This window comes from Lepidochelys kempii, chromosome 2 (genome assembly GCF_965140265.1).
Source record: "Lepidochelys kempii isolate rLepKem1 chromosome 2, rLepKem1.hap2, whole genome shotgun sequence".
Classification (NCBI taxonomy): domain Eukaryota; kingdom Metazoa; phylum Chordata; order Testudines; family Cheloniidae; genus Lepidochelys; species Lepidochelys kempii.
Window position 1 is genome coordinate 241,312,999 of NC_133257.1, and position 21,079 is coordinate 241,334,077.

Here is a 21,079-nt window from a genome sequence, read left to right on the forward strand (position 1 = left end):
TTTTTTGAGGGGGAGATGGGTGGGGGAAGGGGTTTCTTTTGACCTGCTGAAGAATATGGAGGAAATAGGAAATTGGTCTCTGATTGGTCTGAGATAATCTGGGCAGAGGACAATTTTATGCTAATCAGTCCTTTTGCACACTGTGAGAGGAAGAGGAGGTATATACAGATGAGGTGATCACAGGCAAGAAGAGAAGTCAGGAAACAAGAAGGGGAGAGTCTAAAGGAAAGAAGTAGCACTTTCTGTCAGTGACAGACAAGAAGCCCTGCCTCCAGAAAACCCACTCAGTCATTTGGAATTAGGAGATCCTCCTGACCTAAATATGAAAATGACTACACACATTAAATATTGGGCAGGTCCCATTACTTTTAAAATAGTGACTCTTCCTTTGTCATTGGTGAGATACTGTCCTGCTTTGACATACACCTCTACCCCGATATAATGCTGTCCTCGGGAGCAAGTTACAGAGTTATTGGTGAAACTGCGTTATATCGAACTTGCTTTGATCCACCGGAGCGCACAGCCCCGCCCCCCCGGAGCGCTGCTTTACCACGTTATATCCAAATTTGTGTTATATCGGGTCACGTTATATCGGGGTAGAGGTGTATTTCTGAAATAGCTCTACCCACCGTTATGCAGTGCCTCCCCTTTTTTACACACCTAATGTCGCTCTCCACACTCCAACACCTTAAAACGGTTTCTTCCTCTCTCTTTGTCTCTCTCTTTTTTTCTAGACTGTTACACAAAAACTTTTGGCAGAGCAGCTCATACTGAAGGAGATGATTGTACTAGGATTCCAATTATTCACAGCCAACTGCTCTCCTACTTTCAAAGGTCTATTACGGAATTTCCACCTAACAACATAGTTCTCATAGGGGTTTTTGTGTTCACTAGGATCTAAAGGCTGAAGTTAATGGTAGTTTTGCCTGAGTACAGATTTGTTCCATTATCTTTTCATCTCATTTCCATAAGAGGCTCTTCCATAGCAACTTCCTGTACAGTTATTCTGGCTGCATTCTGTGTTTTACACCAGGTGTTTCTTTTCCTCTCCATGCCAGCAGCGCTCATCATTTTATAGCTGGCATCTCTTTAGTTTGTAGCAGTACTTGCATATCCCACAGAACCACTCAAAACAAATATTCAATATCTTTTAAAAAACTAATGAGTTTACCTTTTGTACACACAATCACAACTTTTATTGCCAAATTATATTATCATTTATAAAAATCCAAATCCAAAACTCCATTCTGACGCCAGATAGGTTGAATGAACAGACCAGGACAAAAAGAATTGTTGTCAGTGAACTAATAACAATTAGAATGTTCAGGAATAATTCTGTGACGTTATTGACATGAACTGTGACCATATAAATCATTGTTGCAACCAGGGTCCTATGGTTGCACCAGGTCTTGTACATAGGAGGCCAAGTAAGGTGTCTATGGAAAGTTTGTAGTTTGCTGGTTATGATTATGCTGTCTGTATGTGTGTATATTTCTTGTGTTTGCAGTTATGAATATTGGCTATGTACTTGTATCTCAATGTGTTTGATTCTAAGTAGCCTCAGTGAAGTATTTGGTCAGCTTTTTGAGAAAGGACTTTTCTCAGTAAGTGCCCAATCAAGAAAAATCTAACTGACAATGGACTTTGGGAGACGCCAGTCCACACCTCAGCTTTTGTAGGAACGTTCAAACCAACGTGTAAACAGTGGCGTCGGCCTGCAAAAAGCTGAATCATGCGTAGACATGTGACTTGCCCAGGTGGCTACAAACTCCATCTTGTTGCTGTGACTTTGCACAAAAGGACAAAGGGGTTTCTGCCCACAAGAGAGGAAAATATAAAAGACCCTGGAAGCCTCACCATTTGGTCTTCAGCTGGCTTAAAAGATGGCCTCTTCACCCCAAAGAGATGCCTGAAAGAAACTGGAACAAAGGACAGTAACTACAGGGATGTGAGTGATTGCTGGACCCAGACTAGGTAGGAGTCCAGTCTGTGAAAGAAGCTTATTGGAATGTCTCTGGGGGTGAGATTTCATCTATAATCAGTTTCTTAATGTACTAGGCTTAGACTTGCGTGTTTTTGTTTTATTTTGCTTGGTAACTTACTTTGTTCTGTCTGTTATTACTTGGGACCACTTAAATCCTACTTTTTATATTTAATAAAATCACTTTTGCTTATTATTGAAACCAGAGTTAGTAATTAATACCTGGGGGAGCAAACAGCTGTGCATATCTCTCGATCAGTGTTATAGAGGGTAGACAATTTATGAGTTTACTCTGTATAAGCTTTATACATAGTAAAACGGATTTATTTGGGGTTTGGACCCCGTTGGGAACTGGGTATCTGGGTGCTGGAGACAGGAGCACTTCTTAAGCTGTTTTCAGTTAAGTTTGGGGGATGTGGTTCAGACCTGGGTCTGTGTTGCAGCAGGCTAGTTTGTCTGGCTCAACAAGCAGGGTACTGAAGAGCCAGGCTGTCAGGGAAAACAGGCTCAGAGGTAGTCTCAGCACATCAGCTGGCAGTCCCGAGGGGGTTTCTGTGACCCAACCTGTCACAAATTCCTCCAATAACTATGAAAGCAGGAGGCTGGTTAGTTCAAAGATTCCAACTGTGAAGGTATCCGGTACAGTCATTTGTTAGAAAAATGTAATGCAAATACTTGTTCTAAAATCAAAAGCTTACTTTAAATAGGACAACCACATTAAATGTCTGCATTTCTTAGCAGGTAGAAAGCATTTGGCCGACAGCCTTATGCCTCACAACATACTCAAGGTCTGTGGCTGTTTTGTGTAACCACACACTTCAGCTTTCATGCAGTAGCTGAAGTTTAGCTAAAACTAAAATTACCCTAGTAGACCATAGTCTGTTCTCAGACAAGTACGTGCTGAAGTAAATGAGAGTTTGGTGTCTCCTTGCCCAGCCAGTCCCAATTTCTCTGCCACACAAGCTCCTTCACCTCCAGTTCCTCTCAGTCCCAGACCTTCCCCAGTCCTAGTTTCCTCCCCTAGCTCCCAGCCTTCTTACCCAACTAGTTCAAGTATTCCCCTTACCCTGGCTCCCAATTCCTGGCTCCCCCTATGGATCCTTGATCTAATCTACTCCTTGTGGTCCTCCCACCCTCCAGGCTGGGCTGTTCCTCCTTCTTCATGCTGCTTGAGTTCCAGCAGGGGAAGCATTGAGAGCACAAGAGAGGCAGTCTCCTCAATATCAGGGTCATAGGTGCTAGGTTATATGGGCCCATGAGGCCTGGGCTCCACCAGTACACTGGACATGTGACCGAGACTGATGTTTGAGCTGTGGTACAACCAGAAGAGGGGGCCCAAGTTACCTGCCCAATCTCCCCAAATTTGAGTGATGGTGTGACCCTCGGTGCCAGGTATGATGGAGGTATGCCAGGTATTTTTCTCCTACCTTGGTCATTCTCCATACTCCAAAGTATAGGGGACTCCATCCATTACACCCCTCTGGGGGTTCTGCGCCATGCCCCTTGGGCTGCATCAAAACGGTTACAAACCTGGTATCTATTTCTCAGGGTATGTTTACACTATGGAGACTGTACTGGCATAGCTATGGTGATATAGCTATGCTGTATAACCCCATAGTGTAGCTGTAGCCTACACCAATGGAAGGGACTTTTCCATTGGTGCAGGAACATCAGACAATGGTAGCTAAGTTGATAGAAGCATTCTTCCATCTACATAGCTATGCATACCGGTGGATAGGTCAGCATAGCTAGGCTGAGGATGTGGTTTTTCACACTCTATACTGACAGCTGTGTCGTCCTAAATTAAATATGGACCAGGCCTCAGTACCTGTGACCGGTTCCACAGCAGGCCTCAGTAAATGGGAACAGGAGATAAAGGGAAAAATCCTGTTCAGCCCCTGCAACGTAGAGCTGGAGCAAGCTCAGTGCAGATGGAATCTTTGGAAAATTTAGCTGCCAAATTCTAATAGGTCTCTACTGAACATATTTGAACTGAGATTTTTTTCAAAGTCTTAGCACTTGGCCGAATTTGGGCATATTTTAATGGGAATAGCACAAATCACGCCCCTGTCACAAAGGCAGCCCTCCTACTAAATTTTGAGCCCCTGCTCCAAAGCATGGCGCTCCTAGAGCTTCTCAGTGAAACAGTTGTAAGAATTTTATAAAAGGACAAAACACAGTATTTTTCCCTAATCTTGTTCTAGGACAGGGGTCGGCAACCTTTCAGAAGTGGTGTGCCGAGTCTTCATTTATTCACTTTAATTTAAGGTTTCACATGCCAATGATACATTTTAACATTTTTTAGAAGGTCTCTCTATAAGTCTATGTATTATATAAATAAACTATTGTCTGTAAACAAGGTTTTCAAAATGTTTAAGAAGCTTCATTTAAAATTAAATTAAAATGCTGATCTTATGCCGCCGACCCACTCAGCCCTTTGCCGGCCTGGGGTTCCGTTCACCTCGGCCGGCAGCAGGCTGAGCAGGGCCTGTGGCTGGGACCCCGGCTGGCAAGGGGCCATTGGCCGGGATCCCAGACCAGCAGTGGGCTGAGCGGGGCTGGCGGCCGGGACCCCAGACCGGCAGTGGGCTGAGCGGGGCCAGCGGCCGGGACCCCAGACTGACAGTGGGCTGAGCGGCTCAGCCTGCTGCCGCTCAGCTTTTGTCGGTCTGGGGTTCTGTCCGCCAGCTCCTGCAAGCCAGGGTCCCGGCTGCTGGCCCCACTCAGCCCGCTGCCGGTCTGGAGTCCCGGCTCTGTCCACATAGAGTAGGTACCTACCTTCTCCCTGATTCTAGCCATTCTCTTCTTCTCTCTGCACTGAGATGAGGTGGGAGTGTGCTGAGAACATGGCTGAGGGTGAAGGAGCAGGCTGGGGGTTGGGGTGCAGGGTCTGGCCAGGAACTAGAATGAGGGAGGGGGCTCAGGGTTGGGGCAGAAGGTTTGGGTGTGGAGCGCTGACCTGGGCAGCTCCCATTTGGTGCGAGGGAATGGGTGTGTGTGAATGGGAGATGGGAATGGGTGTGTGTGTGTGTGTCCAGGAGCTCCCGTTTGGTGCTCAGGGGGGTATGTGGGGGGTGCAAGAGTCAGGGCATGGAGTGGGGGGGCTGGGTATGTGTGGGGGGTGCAGGAGTCAGGGCAGGGGTTGTGGGGGGGGGTCAGGGCACAGGGCTGGGGTGTGGGGGGGTGCAGGGGTGAGGGCAGAGGTCTGAGTGTGTGTGAGGGAGGTGCAGGGGTCAGGGCAGAGGGCTGGGGGTCTGTGAGGGGTGCTGGGGTAAGGGCAGAGGGCTGGGTGTGTGTGAGGAGGGTTCACGGGTCAGGGCAGAGGGCTGGGGGGTGCAGAGATCAGGGCAGAGGGCTGGGGGTGTGTGATGATGGGGGTGCAGGAGTCAGGGCAGGGGCTTGGGTATAGGGATGTAAGGGTCAGGGCAGAGGGCTGGGGTCGTGGGGGTGCTCCCAGTCCCCTGCCCTGAGCAGCTCACCTGATTCCACCCCCTTCCCCAAGGTCCCTGGAACAGAAAGCAGCTGTGGCTCTGCTTTTAACTCTCCCCCTCCATAGCAAGGGCCGTCAGCTGATCGGCCGCAGGGAGGGAGAGGAGGAGGGGCAGGAACCCAGCATGCTGGGGGAAGAGGTGGGGGGAGGGGGAAGCTTGCCTGTCCTGCAAGGAGAGAGCAGGGTTGGAAAAGAGCGGGCTGGGCCAGGAGGATTTTTAGTGGAACGCTGCTTTGTCTGCCCGAGTCTGGCAGAGAGCAGCATGCCATTAAAAATTGGCTCGTGTGCTGTGTTTGGCATGCGTGCCATAGGTTGCTGACCCCTGTTCTAGGAAATGTCAAAATGATATTTGCTGAAACTTTCAATAATAAGTCAGTCTAGGACGGACACGTCTTGGAAAATTTCAGCCCGAATGATTAAGGTTTAGCAAAGATATAAACAAATGAAAACAAGGGGTATGTCTACATTACAAAACCTATATTAGTTCGACTTATGGTGCATGTCCACACTACTCTCACCAGCAGCGCTTCCACGACCTAACAGGGGCAGTGTGGGAAGCTGAGACTCCAGTCTCTCAGCTCCACTGTCAACTTCCTCCCAATAGCTTGGCTTCCCCACAGGCTCCCGGCGGGCTGCCCCCCCTTGTCTCCCCATTCTGGAAGGGTAGGGGGAGCACTTGGGCTTCTCACCCTGAGTCTCAGCTGGGAGTGGGGTCTGAAGCCACCCCAGCTTCTCGCTGCCTGGATCCCAGCTGGGAACAGGGTGCAGCCGCCCAGCTCTCCAGGGGAGGGGGAAGAGCAGCTGCGCTTTAGTTCCCTGGCTTTCTTGTCAATTTATGGTTCCTGCCATGAAATTGACAAGACAGCAGATGTAAGGGAGGCAGTGTCTACACACACTCTGTGTCACCCTAACTATACCAACATGAGCCTCATGCCTCTCATGGAGCTGGAGTTTTTATGTCTGTGTAGTAGGGCACTTACACTGGCTGGAGGAAGGCTATAGTGTAGACATTGACATAATTAGGTCAACATATGCTGCCTTATATAGACCTAACTATGTAGTGTAGACCAGGGTTTATAATTAGAAGCGTTAGGCAACATTAACTACAGGCAATACTATCCAGTTCCCCCTATAGTACTGTTTTGGAAGATTTAAATGGAGATTGCTAGGTAGTTTAGACTCCAAATTCTTTTACTACTTAACCCCCTCCGCCATGACCAATAATTAACAGAAATAATGGCATAATTTTAAAATAATAGAAAAAATATTTAATATACTTATTTCCCTGCACTGGGGGAAACATAAGTGCCTCACTATTGTACTAATTCATGAGAACCAAAAAGTGGAACTGACCATCGTAGTTTCATTGTTCGAGCTTAGTAAAATGCACGTTAAAAACACCCTCTATAAATCATAAAATCTAAATTCGAATTTTAAAACATTCTTTCTATTTTGATAATTTAAGCTATTATTGGTAACACAAGTATTTTTTAAAAGCTTGTTATTATTATTTGTCTTAATGGTGTCCCTTTAATTTGTTCTTAATTTTATTAAAGAGTAGCTAAAACTTTAATATTTTACTTTAAATTTATATCTCACTGTTTTCACTGCTTGTTAAATAAAAGTCTACATAACTAAACTGATTACACAACAAATGCAACTTTTTGTCAAAGATTACGACTTTTGATGCTGTATAAAATATAAACACTGTTGCTCTGCAAGGATTCTTCATGGGCAGAATTGAGGATAACAGACTGTAAAGTCTTTGCCAAGGACCCAGGGGCAAGTCTTGAGCTGTTGTAAATTGTCATTGCTTCACTGGAGTCAATAGCCAATGGAGCAATGACAGTTTACGCCAGCTGAGGATCTGCCCCATTAGTGTTTCCTGTATGCTTTGTCAAATGTTGACCACACAGTCTGTGCCCCATTTATACTAGCAATTGTCAATGTTTAAACTTGTATAAAACATTATTCAACAGGTTTCTGAGTAACAAGAAATGAGTCTAGGTCTGATTTAAGGTGTAACAGGATGCTCTATATAATATTTGTTAAATAGATTAGAGACTATTGGCCAAGTCCTGAAGCCTTGACTCAGTTCTTCTTCAGTCCTTATTAAGCCACACTCTCAGTGAAGTGTTTGCACTTAGTGTTCTGGCCAGTCAGTGGGGATGGTTAATCAGAAACCTTCCTGCAATGTAAATCAGTCTAATCATGCTTCAATACAGATATAACTTATATCAGCCAGGATGTTATATATATTGTGGGAGGGGGGAAGGGAATAGTTGGAAGCATTCCATATTCATTGCAGCTTTATTACTATATGACTTCTTGTTTACTTTTCATCGTTTTAAAAACGGCCTTGTAATTTAATGGAATGAAGAGTTCACTAACAGTTTTCAAACTGATTTGCTTCAACAGCAGGTGATTTGGAGACAGTCTTATTTCTGGACTCCATTCAGCTATTATTCACAATTTGGGCTACAAATACTGTAATGTAAATAATACAAAACATGGAATTGATAAATTGCTGGGATTTTACCTGTTCTATTAATTTAATTGCAAATGTTTAATGGAGAGTGTCCCCAAAACATACATTCATAGGATTTCCTGTGCATTGAGCAGCACTGCATTGCTCTAATCTATACCAGTACTGTACCATAAAAGTACACTGCAGTGACTCAGGCTGATTCATATATAGGGCAGATAATGCTTACAGTTCAGCTGGATCTGGATAGACTCATAAGTTGTTTGTGCAAGAAGATTCCGAGGCTTTAAAATGACGTGTTCATCTTCCTTTACTTAAATGTTTCATTTTAACCAAGTCATTGCATCCATTTTACCTCTTCTTTTTTTTAATCGAATTTTAATTAAAATTGTTATCGATATAATTTCCTTTGGGAAATAAAATACTGTATTACCCATATGTATGCTGTCTTCTTTTATACTGTGAGTTGAGAAGAACAGGCTGTGGGATACCCAGTTATACGGTCAGATAAAGTCTGAAGTGAAGATTAGTAATAATAATGACAATCTTCTTATTGTTGGGAATGGCTTTGATATCAAAGCAGAAAGAGGACATTAATTCACCTGAGGAAGGAGATTAGGACTCACTATTATGAGAGCTTTGAATGGTTAATAACAGTTTGTCCTTTGTTCTTTTGTGGTTATTGGAAGAAGAACAAATGATACAGTACTGATAAATACATCATAAACCTATTGCACCATCTCTCTTTTTGTTACAAATCTATTCCTTTAAAAGGAATATTGAAATATACTCTGGATTGGAACACAGTAAATGCATTAATTTAAGAGACTTTCTTTCAGGAGGTCATTTTTGGGGGATTTTATTTTTAGTATATTAGAAGTTATGCTTTTCACAGACTTCTTTTATTATGATTTATTTAAAAATATTGTATGTGTTTTGTTTTGGCACATGGAAAATTAGTTATCATTCACTGTAAGTGGACTCATGTACTATGCTCTGGGATTTGTTTTAAACTTTTGAGTATTGAAAGAATGAATGATTTATTCACTTTAAGCAGCAAAAGGCAAGATTCACAAAGAGAAAAGAAATGTAAATGTGGTGATGCTCCTTGTCACCACACCAAGCTTTTAGGCTCCTAGAACATCGCTGAGATTCACAAAGCCTAAATTCAGTTCCAAGTCTTCCTGGACAATGAATGAGGTGAGATAGCTGCCTTAGAATGGGATTCACAGAAGTCAATATGGTAGGAAGCTCCTCACCTAAAATAGCCTATGAGAGGTGCCAAGTCAAGAGATGTGTGCTAAGCCCCCCTCCTCTTATGGAGATAGGCATCAAGTCTGGGATGCAGGGAAGTGCCTTCCTCTGCTTGGGATTCTGAGCTGCTCTGCTGGCATTCATCACCTATGTTGTTTTAGCAAGAAGCAAGGGAGAGATCGGAAAGGAGGAGGACCACCTCCCTCATAACTTTTAGCCTAGTTGTCATGGTACTCACTAGGATGTGGGACACCCATGGTGAGAATGGTTTTGAACAGGGATATGCCACATCTCAGGTGAGTGCTATAATCACTGAGGTATAGGATATTCTGTTGTGGGGCTCTATCAGTCTCTCCTGTTGAAGCTGTTCCACTGTGGATAAATAATTAAAAAACAATTGAAGCAGGGGGACTGAAACCTGGTCTTCCACCTTTCTTGTGGAAAGAAAGCTTCAACATTGGACCAAAGAAATGTGAGGTCTCACACATCCGAAGTGAGAACGCTAACCACAGGTGTAAAAGTTATGAGGAAGGTCCTCCTCCCCTTTCACTCCCAAGCCATTTTGTGTAAGCTTGTCTGTACAGGCCTAAATCTGAGCAAACTTATTGGAGCAGGTCCCATGGCAACATAGGTGAAGGAATGCCTATATTTTCCAGTTAATGCATTGCCCTGGGGCTTAGGTATGCGGACACCTGGCATGGGAATGCAACCCGCATGCACAGAGGCAGAAACATAGGCTACTAGGGAACTTCTACTGCAAATATTTAGGTGCCAAGTGATTTTAGATGCCTGCTGGACTTTGGGATAGTTGAGTGGGGTTTTGTGAATCCCTGTGGGGCCTGATTCTAGCAAATACCAGCAACCACACGACACACAACAAAAACAAAAACCTAACCCAGGAACCTATCCTTACAACAAATCCTGTTGCCAACTGTGTCCACATATCTATTCAGGGGATACCATCATAGGAGCTAATCACATCAGCCACACTATCAGAGGCTCGTTCACCTGCACATCTACCAATGTGATATATGCCATCATGTGCCAGCAGTGCCCCTCTGCCATGTATATTGGCCAAACCGGACACCTCTACGTAAAAGAATAAATGGACACAAATCACGTCAAGAATTATAACATTCAAAAACCAGTCGGAGAACACTCCAGTCTCCCTGGTCACTCGATTACAGACCTAAAAGTCACAATATTACAACAAAAAAACTTCAAAAACAGACTCCAGCAAGAGACTGCTGAATTGGAATTAATTTGCTAACTGGACACCATTAAATTAGGCTTGAATAAAGATGGGAGTGGATGTGTCATTACACAAAGTAAAACTATTTTCCCATGTTTATTTTCCCCCCTACTGTTCCTCACACGTTCTTGTCAACTGCTGGAAATGGCCCATCTTGATTATCACTACAAAAGGTGTTTTTTTTTCTCTCCTGCTGGTAATAGCTCACCTTAACTGATCACTCTCATTATAGTGTGTATGATAACACCAATTGTTTCATGTTCTCTGTGTATATATATATATATATCTTCCTACTGTATTTTCCACTGCATGCATTGGATGAAGTGGGTTTTAGCCCACGAAAGCTTATGCTCAAATAAATTTGTTAGTCTCTAAGGTGCCACAAGTACTCCTGTTCTTAATTTCTGTTGTGAATCCAGCCCAAAGATACTGTGAAATCTTGGTTGTAATGTGCACATCTTTCCACTTGATGCTCTTGCAGAGCAGTTTTGCTTTCAATTAATGCACATAAACCTCTTATGATGATTTATCACTGAGAGAGGATAGTCTCTCCATAGTCAATACTGTAACTAGTTTTCTATTATAAACCTAAATTTGAATCCCCTCGTGTTTTACTATAGCTCACCAAAATCATTTGAAATATCTCATGTGTAAGACAAGAATTTTTTGGACAGATTTCAGTTTAATTGGACATGGTGAACCAAATTCAGAGGTGCTGTGTAAAGTGATGTAAGTTGGTCTGACTTTTCCCACTTATCTTTGGAAGTTCTAAGACACTTTTAAAAATTATACATTACGTGAAAAGGAGGCTTAACCTTATCACAGCGGAGACTGCACAACTATCTAACTTCCTACAAGAATCCTTTGCACTTGTTGATTGGCTTTTTGTGATCTATGATATGTAAGGCATACTTCTCCACTCCTCTCTCAATGTACAAACGATAGGGAATGTTATCAATATGGCATGAACCCTCTTCCTGTTAGAAAATAAAACCACCACCACACGTATGTTCCAGAGCCTACCTGTGTTCAGAGCATGAATTTTAGCACTAGTCCTGTTTAAATTTCCTCTATGGTACCTGGCGAACCTCATGTTCTTTCCAACATTATTAAATAGATAAACAAATATAAAATACTCTGTTCTTCTATTTTTCAAAGGAACCTTTAAAGTAAGAATGAAAAATATTGTAATTATAGCACCTGTAGAATGCTGCAATTCAGAGTTTTGATCAAATTATATATATATAATGATATTTTTTTCAAAATAAGTTTCTAAATATCTGCCATTCTCTTTCCACTGGAAGTGACCAGTTTGGAAGTGGCCCTCTTTTTCCTGTGTGCCAGAAGCGTATCATCTTTAGTTAAATCACAGTGGTAACAATCTGTAATTTCTAATGCTCAGGGCATTAAATACCTCTTTTAAATGAGGTAGATATTTCCTGATATCTTCAAACTTTATGGGCCGAATTCAGGAGTTATACAGGCAACCATGTTGTTGACCTCAGTAGCCTGAATAAAAGCTACAGGTCCTTCAGGTATGTCAGCATTTTATTTGCTAAGAATTATGTAAGTGAATTATATTTTTCCTTTCCAGTTCCATACCTCTGTAAGAATCCCATTATTTTTTAGGGATAAAAAGGATTTCAGATATTTATCTGTAGGCCTGATAATTTCTATAAAAGGGTTAAAAAAAGAGGTACATAAATTCATGGAGGATAGGTCCATCAATGGCTATTCGCCAGGATGAGCAGGGATGGTGTCCCTAGCCTGTTTGCCAGAAGCTGGGAAGGGTGACAGGGGTGGATCACTTGATGATTACCTCTTCTATTCATTCCCTCTGGGGTGTGATGTTGCACTCCATGTGTTTTATGGAAATATGCTTATGAGTGTGAATATGATGTAACTGAAATATGCTTTATGCAAAAGGTCTCTTGTAAGGTATCATAACAAAGGTTATAAGTTACCAAATATATTTCTTCTAGTTGTATGCATGTATCATTCTTGTATCTGAGGCTAGAAATATGAAGTATAACTATGAGATCCTATTGTAATTATGCAAAGTGTGGGCCATTAATGGTGATTTAGAATCTTGATGGCACCCATTGACCCAGAAAATTGGTTATAAATGGGTTATTTACTTGCAAACCCTCCTGTGTATGTGTGGGCCAACCCAGGAAGAATGGACACTACGAGTCTCACAGTGACATGTGACCATGTCACACAATGCTGGAATCCATCTTAATCCTTGTACTTTTCCATTGATGAGGCGGGGGTGGGGACAAGCACAAACAAAAGATTCCCGCCTTGTGCCAAAGCTATACAAGGGAGTAGAGCAGGACAAAGGGGGCTACCAGTCATGAGAAAACCCCTCCTTACCACCTGAGATGTCTGCTGGAACTAACAAGGACTTTACCAGGGGAAAGGATTGGGCTTGGACTAGGAACGAGTCTAGTCTGTGAAAGAAACTTATTGGAACATCTTTGAGGGTGAGATATTACCTGTAATCAGTTTCTTAATGTATTAGGCTTAGACTTGCGTGTTTTGTTTTATTTTGCTTTGTGACTTACCTTGTTCTGGCTGTTATTACTTGAAACCACATATAGCCTACTTTTTATACTTAATAAAATCACTTTTGTTTATTAATAAACCAAGACTAAGTGATTAATACCTGGGGGAGCAAACAGCTGTGCAGATCTCTCTATCAGTGTTATAGAGGGTGGACAATTTATGAGTTTACCCTGCATAAGCTCTATACAGAGTAAAATGTATTCATTTGGAGTTTGGATCTCATTAAGAACTGGGTGTCTGGGTGCTGGAGATAACTGAAAATAGCTCAGCAGGTCACCTAAGTCTACAGCTTTGGGGACATGGACCAGACCCTGGGTCTGTGTTGCAGTAGATTAGTGTGTCTGGCTCAACAAGACAGGGTTCTGGAAGTCCCAAGATGGCAGGGAAAATGGGCTCACAGGTAATTTCAGCACATCAAGTGACAGTCCCAAGGGGGTCTCTGTGACCGAACCCATCACAGTTAAGTAGTTGTGCAATATTCTATAGAAAAAGGATATAAATAACCCATCTCTCTAATGGTCCCTCAGTTCCTTTCATTTGAAGGGTCTAGTGCAAGAAACTATCAGTGCCAAGACCAGACTACACTCCTGTAGACTTTCCACTTTCTGCCAGACTGATTCAAGCGTAATTTTCTCCTGCTGCCATGTGGATAAAAATGTCTGTGTAAATTAAAAGCTGGCTAACGTATCACATGAGTAATGATAAATAGGATAGAGACCCATCTATCTAATGTGAGGAACTGTTCCTGTTTATGTACCAGTTTTGCAATGTTTTGGACTTCTTATACAAACTAAACTCTCACAGAGCAAACATTTAACAGCTCACTTAATGGGGTTTCTGGGGCAACTACACCTGAAAATGTCAATTCTAGATATCATGTTACCAAAAAGATATTGACAGCTACAGAGTTGAGAAGAACAACAAGTCTGATCCTGGTGCTAGAAACACTGACTTATTAGGAAAGGTTTAAGAACTAAGTATGTACCACATAGCTTTTACTCAGCCAGGACATAGAAGGAAGGGAGACATAACAACTGTTTACAAATATCTGAAGAGTGATCATACTAAAGGTAATACAGGAATTATTTAGTGTAGTAAAGAGGAGTAAAACTAAGAGAAAAGTGATGAAACTGTGAATAAGAAGACTTATTCTGAACATCGGGAAAAGCTTCCAGACATTGAGGTGTATTCAGCTGCGGGATCATTTCCCAAGTGAAGTGATTGAAGCTCAATAAAGTGAGGCATTTAAAACTAGACTGAACAAAAACCTCAGGGAACAATCATTCACTGAGATACCTGAAGATGCATACATACTTCAGAAAATAATTTGCAGCCCTTTTCAACTGGATCTCAAAGCCTTTTACAAAGGTGGATACAAATTAACATTTTTACATTAGGTTAATGATGCAGAAGCAGAGCGACTTGCCCAGAATCACACAGCAAAACTATTTCAGTCAGGAAAAGTTACTCAGCTGGAGTATTGTGTACAGTTCTGAGTGCCACGTATCAGAAAGGATGTGGACAAATTGAAGAAAGGCCAGAGAAGAGCAAAGAACATGATTAAAGGCCTAGAAAATATGACTCATTGGGGAAGATTGAAATAACTGGGTTTGTTTAGTCTGGAGAAGAGAAGACTGAGGGGGACATGATAACAGTTTTCAAGTACATAAAACGTTGTTACAAGGAGGAGGGAGAATAATTGTTCTCCTTAACCTCTGAGGATAGGATAAGAAGCAATGGGCTTTAATTGCGGCAAGGGCGGTTTAGGTTGGACATTAGGAAAAACTTCCTCTCAGGATGGTTAAGCACTGAAATGAATTGCCTAGGGAGGTTGTGGAATCTCCGTCATTGGAGATTTTTAAGATCAGGTTACACAAACACCTGTCAGGGATGGTCTAGATAATACTTAGTCCTTCAGTGAGTGCAAGGGACTGGACTAGATGACTTCTCAAGATCCCTTCCAGTCCTACGATTCTATGATTCTATGAAAAGAATCCAATTTTTCTCACTACCACTTGAATGCTCAATCCGTTAAACTTTGCCCCAGCTCTGAGTCACTGTGAAAGTTCCAAATTTATCAGTTTTCAGCCTGGTACCTCATATCTTTTTGTAGAAGTTAAGCATTTTCACTTTCTCCATAACACTGGCTCTGCCAAACTCAAGTACAGTAGTCTCACGCAAAGCAAAGTGGCTATGGATTTATTTATTTATTTATTAGAAGAGGATAGAGTGACGTTGCACTCCATATGTTTTATGGAAATATGCTTTTGAGTGTGAATATGATGTAACTGGAATATGCTTTATGCAAAAGGTCTCTTGTAAAGTATCATAACAAAGGTTATAAGCTACTGAATATATTCCTTCTAGTTGTATGCATGTATCATTCTTGAATCTGAAGCTAGAAATATGAAGTATAACTATGAGGTCCTATTGTAATTATGCAAAGTGTGGGCCATTAATGGTGGTTTGGAATCTTGATGGCTCCCATTGACCCAGACAATTGGTTAAAAATGGGTTATTTACTTGCAAACCTTCCTGTGTACATGTGGGCCAACCCAGGAAGAATGGACACTACGGGTCTCACAGTGACATGTAACCATGTCACATGATGTTGGAATCCATCTTAATCCTTGTACTTTTCCATTGATGAGGCGGGGGTGGGGACAAGCACAAACAAAAGATTCCCGCCTTGTGCCAAAGCTATACAAGGGAGTGGAGCAGGACAAAGGGGGCTACCAGTCATGAGAAAACCCCTCCTTACCACCTGAGATGTCTGCTGGAACTAACAAGGACTTTACCAGGGGAAAGGATTGGGCCTGGACTAGGAACGAGTCTAGTCTGTGAAAGAAACTTATTGGAACATCTTTGAGGGTGAGATATTACCTGTAATCAGTTTCTTAATGTATTAGGCTTAGACTTGTGTGTTTTGTTTTATTTTGCTTTGTGACTTACCTTGTTCTGGCTGTTATTACTTGAAACCACTTAAAGCCTACTTTTTATACTTAATAAAAACCACTTTTGTTTATTAAAAAACCCAGAGTAAGTGATTAATACCTGGGGGCCCAAACAGCTGTATATATCTCTATCAGTGTTATAGAGGGTGGACAATTTATGAGTTTACCCTGTATAAGCTCTATACAGAGTAAAATGGATTTATTTGGGGTTTGGATTACTTGAGAAACACAAGGACCTTCTCTCACAATGCATGAAAGAGATTCTTTTACAATTATTCAACCAACCCTATGCTATTTCTGTCAACGCATTTGAACATAAAATGATATGCTTTAAAAACATCCACTTTTAGTCTATATAGAATCTGCTCTTTAACATACAATTTCATCTAACTGATTTAAAAAGAAATATGCCCACAGGGTGAAATTAACCAGGCCTCTTCCCAGAAAAAAGCAGAATAATAGGGCTTGTGTGGGGAACTCTACAGGCATTGGGGAAATCAGCTCTGATTTCAGTTAGTGGGCTAGAATGCCTTCTGCTGCCACTGCCCTATAGGGATTTGGGCCATGCAATCCATACAAATGTAACTCCAGTGGCTTTCCTCCCCGACCCACTTTCAAATCCTTCCTCTGCAGTTCTGCAGTACAGAGGGTCTTGCTTAGGCCCTTTCCTTGTGTATGATTTTCACCCATTATCAACAACTTTCAGAAGTTATGGGCTTGATGCAGAAATCACTGAATGAAATTCTATGGTCTGTATTATGCAAGGCAGAGTAGATGATCCTAGTGATCCCTTCTGGCATTATAAGTAAGGCTATGTTTTAATCACAGGTATTTTTAGTAAAAGTCATGGACAGGTCACAGGCAGTAAACAAAAATTCACGGCCGGTGACCTAGCCATGACTTTTACTATATACCCCTGACTAAAACTTGTGGGGTGGGGGTGACCCTGGAGGTTGCGCAGGTGCTGGCGGAGGCGAGGCTCCCTACCCAGCTCCTGGGAAGCGATGACTTCCAGCTCCTAGCTCCATGTGCTACCTCTGTTCTGTCCCAAACCCCTGTTCTGCAGCTCCCATTGTCTGGGAACCATGGCCAATGGGAGCTGTGGGGGCGGTGCCTGCGGGTAGTGGCAGCACGTGGAGCTGGGAGGAGAGTGCCTGTCGCCCTTCCAGGGAGCCCCCCACAGGTAAGTACCACTCCGCATGCCAGTCCCCTGTCCTGAGCCCTGCCACACCCAAACTCCTGCTGCTGGGGGGGCCTGAGACTGCCCCAGCAGCAGCCGGTGTGACTGGCCCAGGGGCTGCCCGAGCTGCTCAGGTAGCTCCCAGGCCAGCTGCACAGGCCATGGAAAGTCATGGAATCCGTGACCTCTGTGACAAACATGGAACCTTAATTAGACTCTATCAATGAGGACTTTGAGACTTTTCCATGAGTTGCTAATACCGATGATGAATACTGAGTTGGTCAAAGCCAAAGGAAATTTGTTTGGTTTTTGTGTGTGCAAAATATCATCAGTAATGTTTGAAAAAAGCCAAAAACTGGAGCCCATTTTATTAAGATTTCCTCCTCTCCTCGAAGTTCAACTGGGAAGGGGTTGGATAAATTGTTCCAGTTTGGGTTTGTTTTCAATTTAAGAGCTGAAAACAAAAATGCTCAGAATATACAGCAATTATAAAACTATATTTCAAAAGACAAAATTGCTATTGATTCTATTAGCTGTTGTGTGTTCTAAGGTTTTTGGAGGGATTCTTATGCATTCTCTTTTCTCTTTTCTTTTTAATGACTTAAAGAAACAAGAAAATAGACAGGTTTCAGAGTAACAGCCGTGTTAGTCTGTATTCGCAAAAAGAAAAGGAGTACTTGTGGCACCTTAGAGACTAACCAATTTATTTGAGCATGAGCTTTCGTGAGCTACAGCTCACTTCATCAGATGCATGCCGTGGAAACTGCAGCAGACTTTATATATACACAGAGAATATGAAAAAATACCTCCTCCCACCCTATTGTCCAGCTGGTAATAGCTTATCTAAAGTGATCATCAGATGGGCCATTTCCAGCACAAATCCAGGTTTTCTCACCCTCCACCCCCCCACACAAATTCACTCTCCTGCTGGTGATAGCCCATCCAAAGTGACAACTCTTTACACAATGTGCATGATAATAAAGTTGGGCCATTTCCTGCACAAATCCAGGTTCTCTCACCCCCTCACCCCCCTCCCAAAAACCACACACACAAACTCACTATCCTGCTGGTAATAGCTCATCCAAAGTGACCATTCTCCCTACAATGTGCATAATTAAGGTGGGCCATTTCCAGCACAAATCCAGGTTTTCTCACATCCCCCCCACCCCCATACACACACAAACTCACTCTCCTGCTGGTAATAGCTCATCCAAACTGACCACTCTCCAAGTTTAAATCCAAGTTAAACCAGAACATCTGGGGGGGGGGGGGGAGTAGGAAAAAACAAGAGGAAATAGGCTACCTTGCATAATGACTTAGCCACTCCCAGTCTCTATTTAAGCCTAAATTAATAGTATCCAATTTGCAAATGAATTCCAATTCAGCAGTTTCTCGCTGGAGTCTGGATTTGAAGTTTTTTTGTTTTAAGATAGCGACCTTCATGTCTGTGATTGCGTGACCAGAGAGATTGAAGTGTTCTCCGACTGGTTTATGAATGTTATAATTCTTGACATCTGATTTGTGTCCATTTATTCTTTTACGTAGAGACTGTCCAGTTTGACCAATGTACATGGCAGAGGGGCATTGCTGGCACATGATGGCATATATCACATTGGTGGATGTGCAGGTATACGAGCCTCTGATAGTGTGGCTGATGTTATTAGGCCCTGTGATGGTGTCCCCTGAATAGATATGTGGGCACAATTGGCAACGGGCTTTGTTGCAAGGATAAGTTCCTGGGTTAGTGGTTCTGTTGTGTGGTATGTGGTTGTTGGTGAGTATTTACTTCAGGTTGCGGGGCTGTCTGTAGGCAAGGACTGGCCTGTCTCCCAAGATTTGTGAGAGTGTTGGGTCATCCTTTAGGATAGGTTGTAGATCCTTAATAATGCATTGGAGGGGTTTTAGTTGGGGGCTGAAGGTGACGGCTAGTGGCGTTCTGTTATTTTCTTTGTTAGGCCTGTCCTGTAGTAGGTAACTTCTGGGAACTCTTCTGGCTCTATCAATCTGTTTCTTTACTTCTGCAGGTGGGTATTGTAGTTGTAAGAAAGCTTGATAGAGATCTTGTAGGTGTTTGTCTCTGTCTGAGGGGTTGGAGCAAATGCGGTTGTATCGCAGAGCTTGGCTGTAGATGATGGATCATGTGGTGTGGTCAGGGTGAAAGCTGGAGGCATGCAGGTAGGAATAGCGGTCAGTAGGTTTCCGGTATAAGGTGGTGTTTATGTGACCATTGTTTATTAGCACTGTAGTGTCCAGGAAGTGGATCTCTTTTGTGGACTGGACCAGGCTGAGGTTGGTGGTGGGATGGAAATTGTTGAAATCATGGTGGAATTCCTCAAGGGCTTCTTTTCCATGGGTCCAGATGATGAAGATGTCATCAATATAGCGCAAGTAGAGTAGGGGCTTTAGGGGACGAGAACTGAGGAAGCGTTGTTCTAAATCAGCCATAAAAATGTTGGCATACTGTGGGGCCATGCGGGTACCCATAGCAGTGCCGCTGATCTGAAGGTATACATTGTCCCCAAATGTGAAATAGTTATGGGTAAGGACAAAGTCACAAAGTTCAGCCACCAGGTTAGCCGTGACATTATCGGGGATAGTGTTCCTGACGGCTTGTAGTCCATCTTTGTGTGGAATGTTGGTGTAGAGGGCTTCTACATCCATAGTGGCCAGGATGGTGTTATCAGGAAGATCACCGATGGATTGAAGTTTCCTCAGGAAGTCAGTGGTGTCTCAAAGGTAGCTGGGAGTGCTGGTAGCGTAGGGCCTGAGGAGGGAGTCTACATAGCCAGACAATCCTGCTGTCAGGGTGCCAATGCCTGAGATGATGGGGCGCCCAGGATTTCCAGGTTTAAGGATCTTGGGTAGTAGATAGAATATCCCAGGTCGGGGTTCCAGGGGTGTGTCTGTGCGGATTTGATCTTGTGCTTTTTCAGGAAGTTTCTTGAGCAAATGCTGTAGTTGCTTTTGGTAACTCTCAGTGGGATCATAGGGTAATGGCTTGTAGAAACTCGTGTTGGAGAGCTGCCGAGCAGCCTCTTGTTCATATTCCGACCTATTCATGATGACAACAGCACCTCCTTTGTCAGCCTTTTTGATTATGATGTCAGAGTTGTTTCTGAGGCTGTGGATGGCATTGTGTTCTGCACGGCTGAGGTTATGGGGCAAGTGATGCTGCTTTTCCACAATTTCAGCCCGTGCACGTCGGCGGAAGCACTCTATGTAGAAGTCCAGTCTGCTGTTTCGACCTTTTTGGGAGGAGGGTGAGGGGGTGAGAGAACCTGGATTTGTGCAGGAAATGGCCCAACTTTATTATCATGCACATTGTGTAAAGAGTTGTCACTTTGGATGGGCTATCACCAGCAGGAGAGTGAATTTGTGTGGGGGTGTGGAGGGTGAGAAAACCTGGATTTGTGCTGGAAATGGCCCACCTGATGATCACTTTAGATAAGCTATTACCAGCTGGACAATGGGGTGGGAGGAGGTATTTTTTCATATTCTCTGTGTATATATAAAGTCTGCTGCAGTTTCCACGGCATGCATCTGATGAAGTGAGCTGTAGCTCACGAAAGCTCATGCTCAAATAAATTGGTTAGTCTCTAAGGTGCCACAAGTACTCCTTTCCTTTTTTCAAGAAAATAGAGTTTTGCAAAGCTCACTTGGATTGACAGTAAAAGAAAACAGCAGCCTGAAAGTATTGGCACAAACTTTCAAAATATAAATTATATGATAGGTGTGAAAAGAAAAGGAGTACTTGTGGCACCTTAGAGACTAACCAATTTATTTGAGCATGAGCTTTCAGTGAGCTGTAGCTCACGAAAGCTCATGCTCAAATAAATTGGTTAGTCTCTAAGGTGCCACAAGTACTCCTTTTCTTTTTGCGAATACAGACTAACACGGCTGTTCCTCTGAAACATG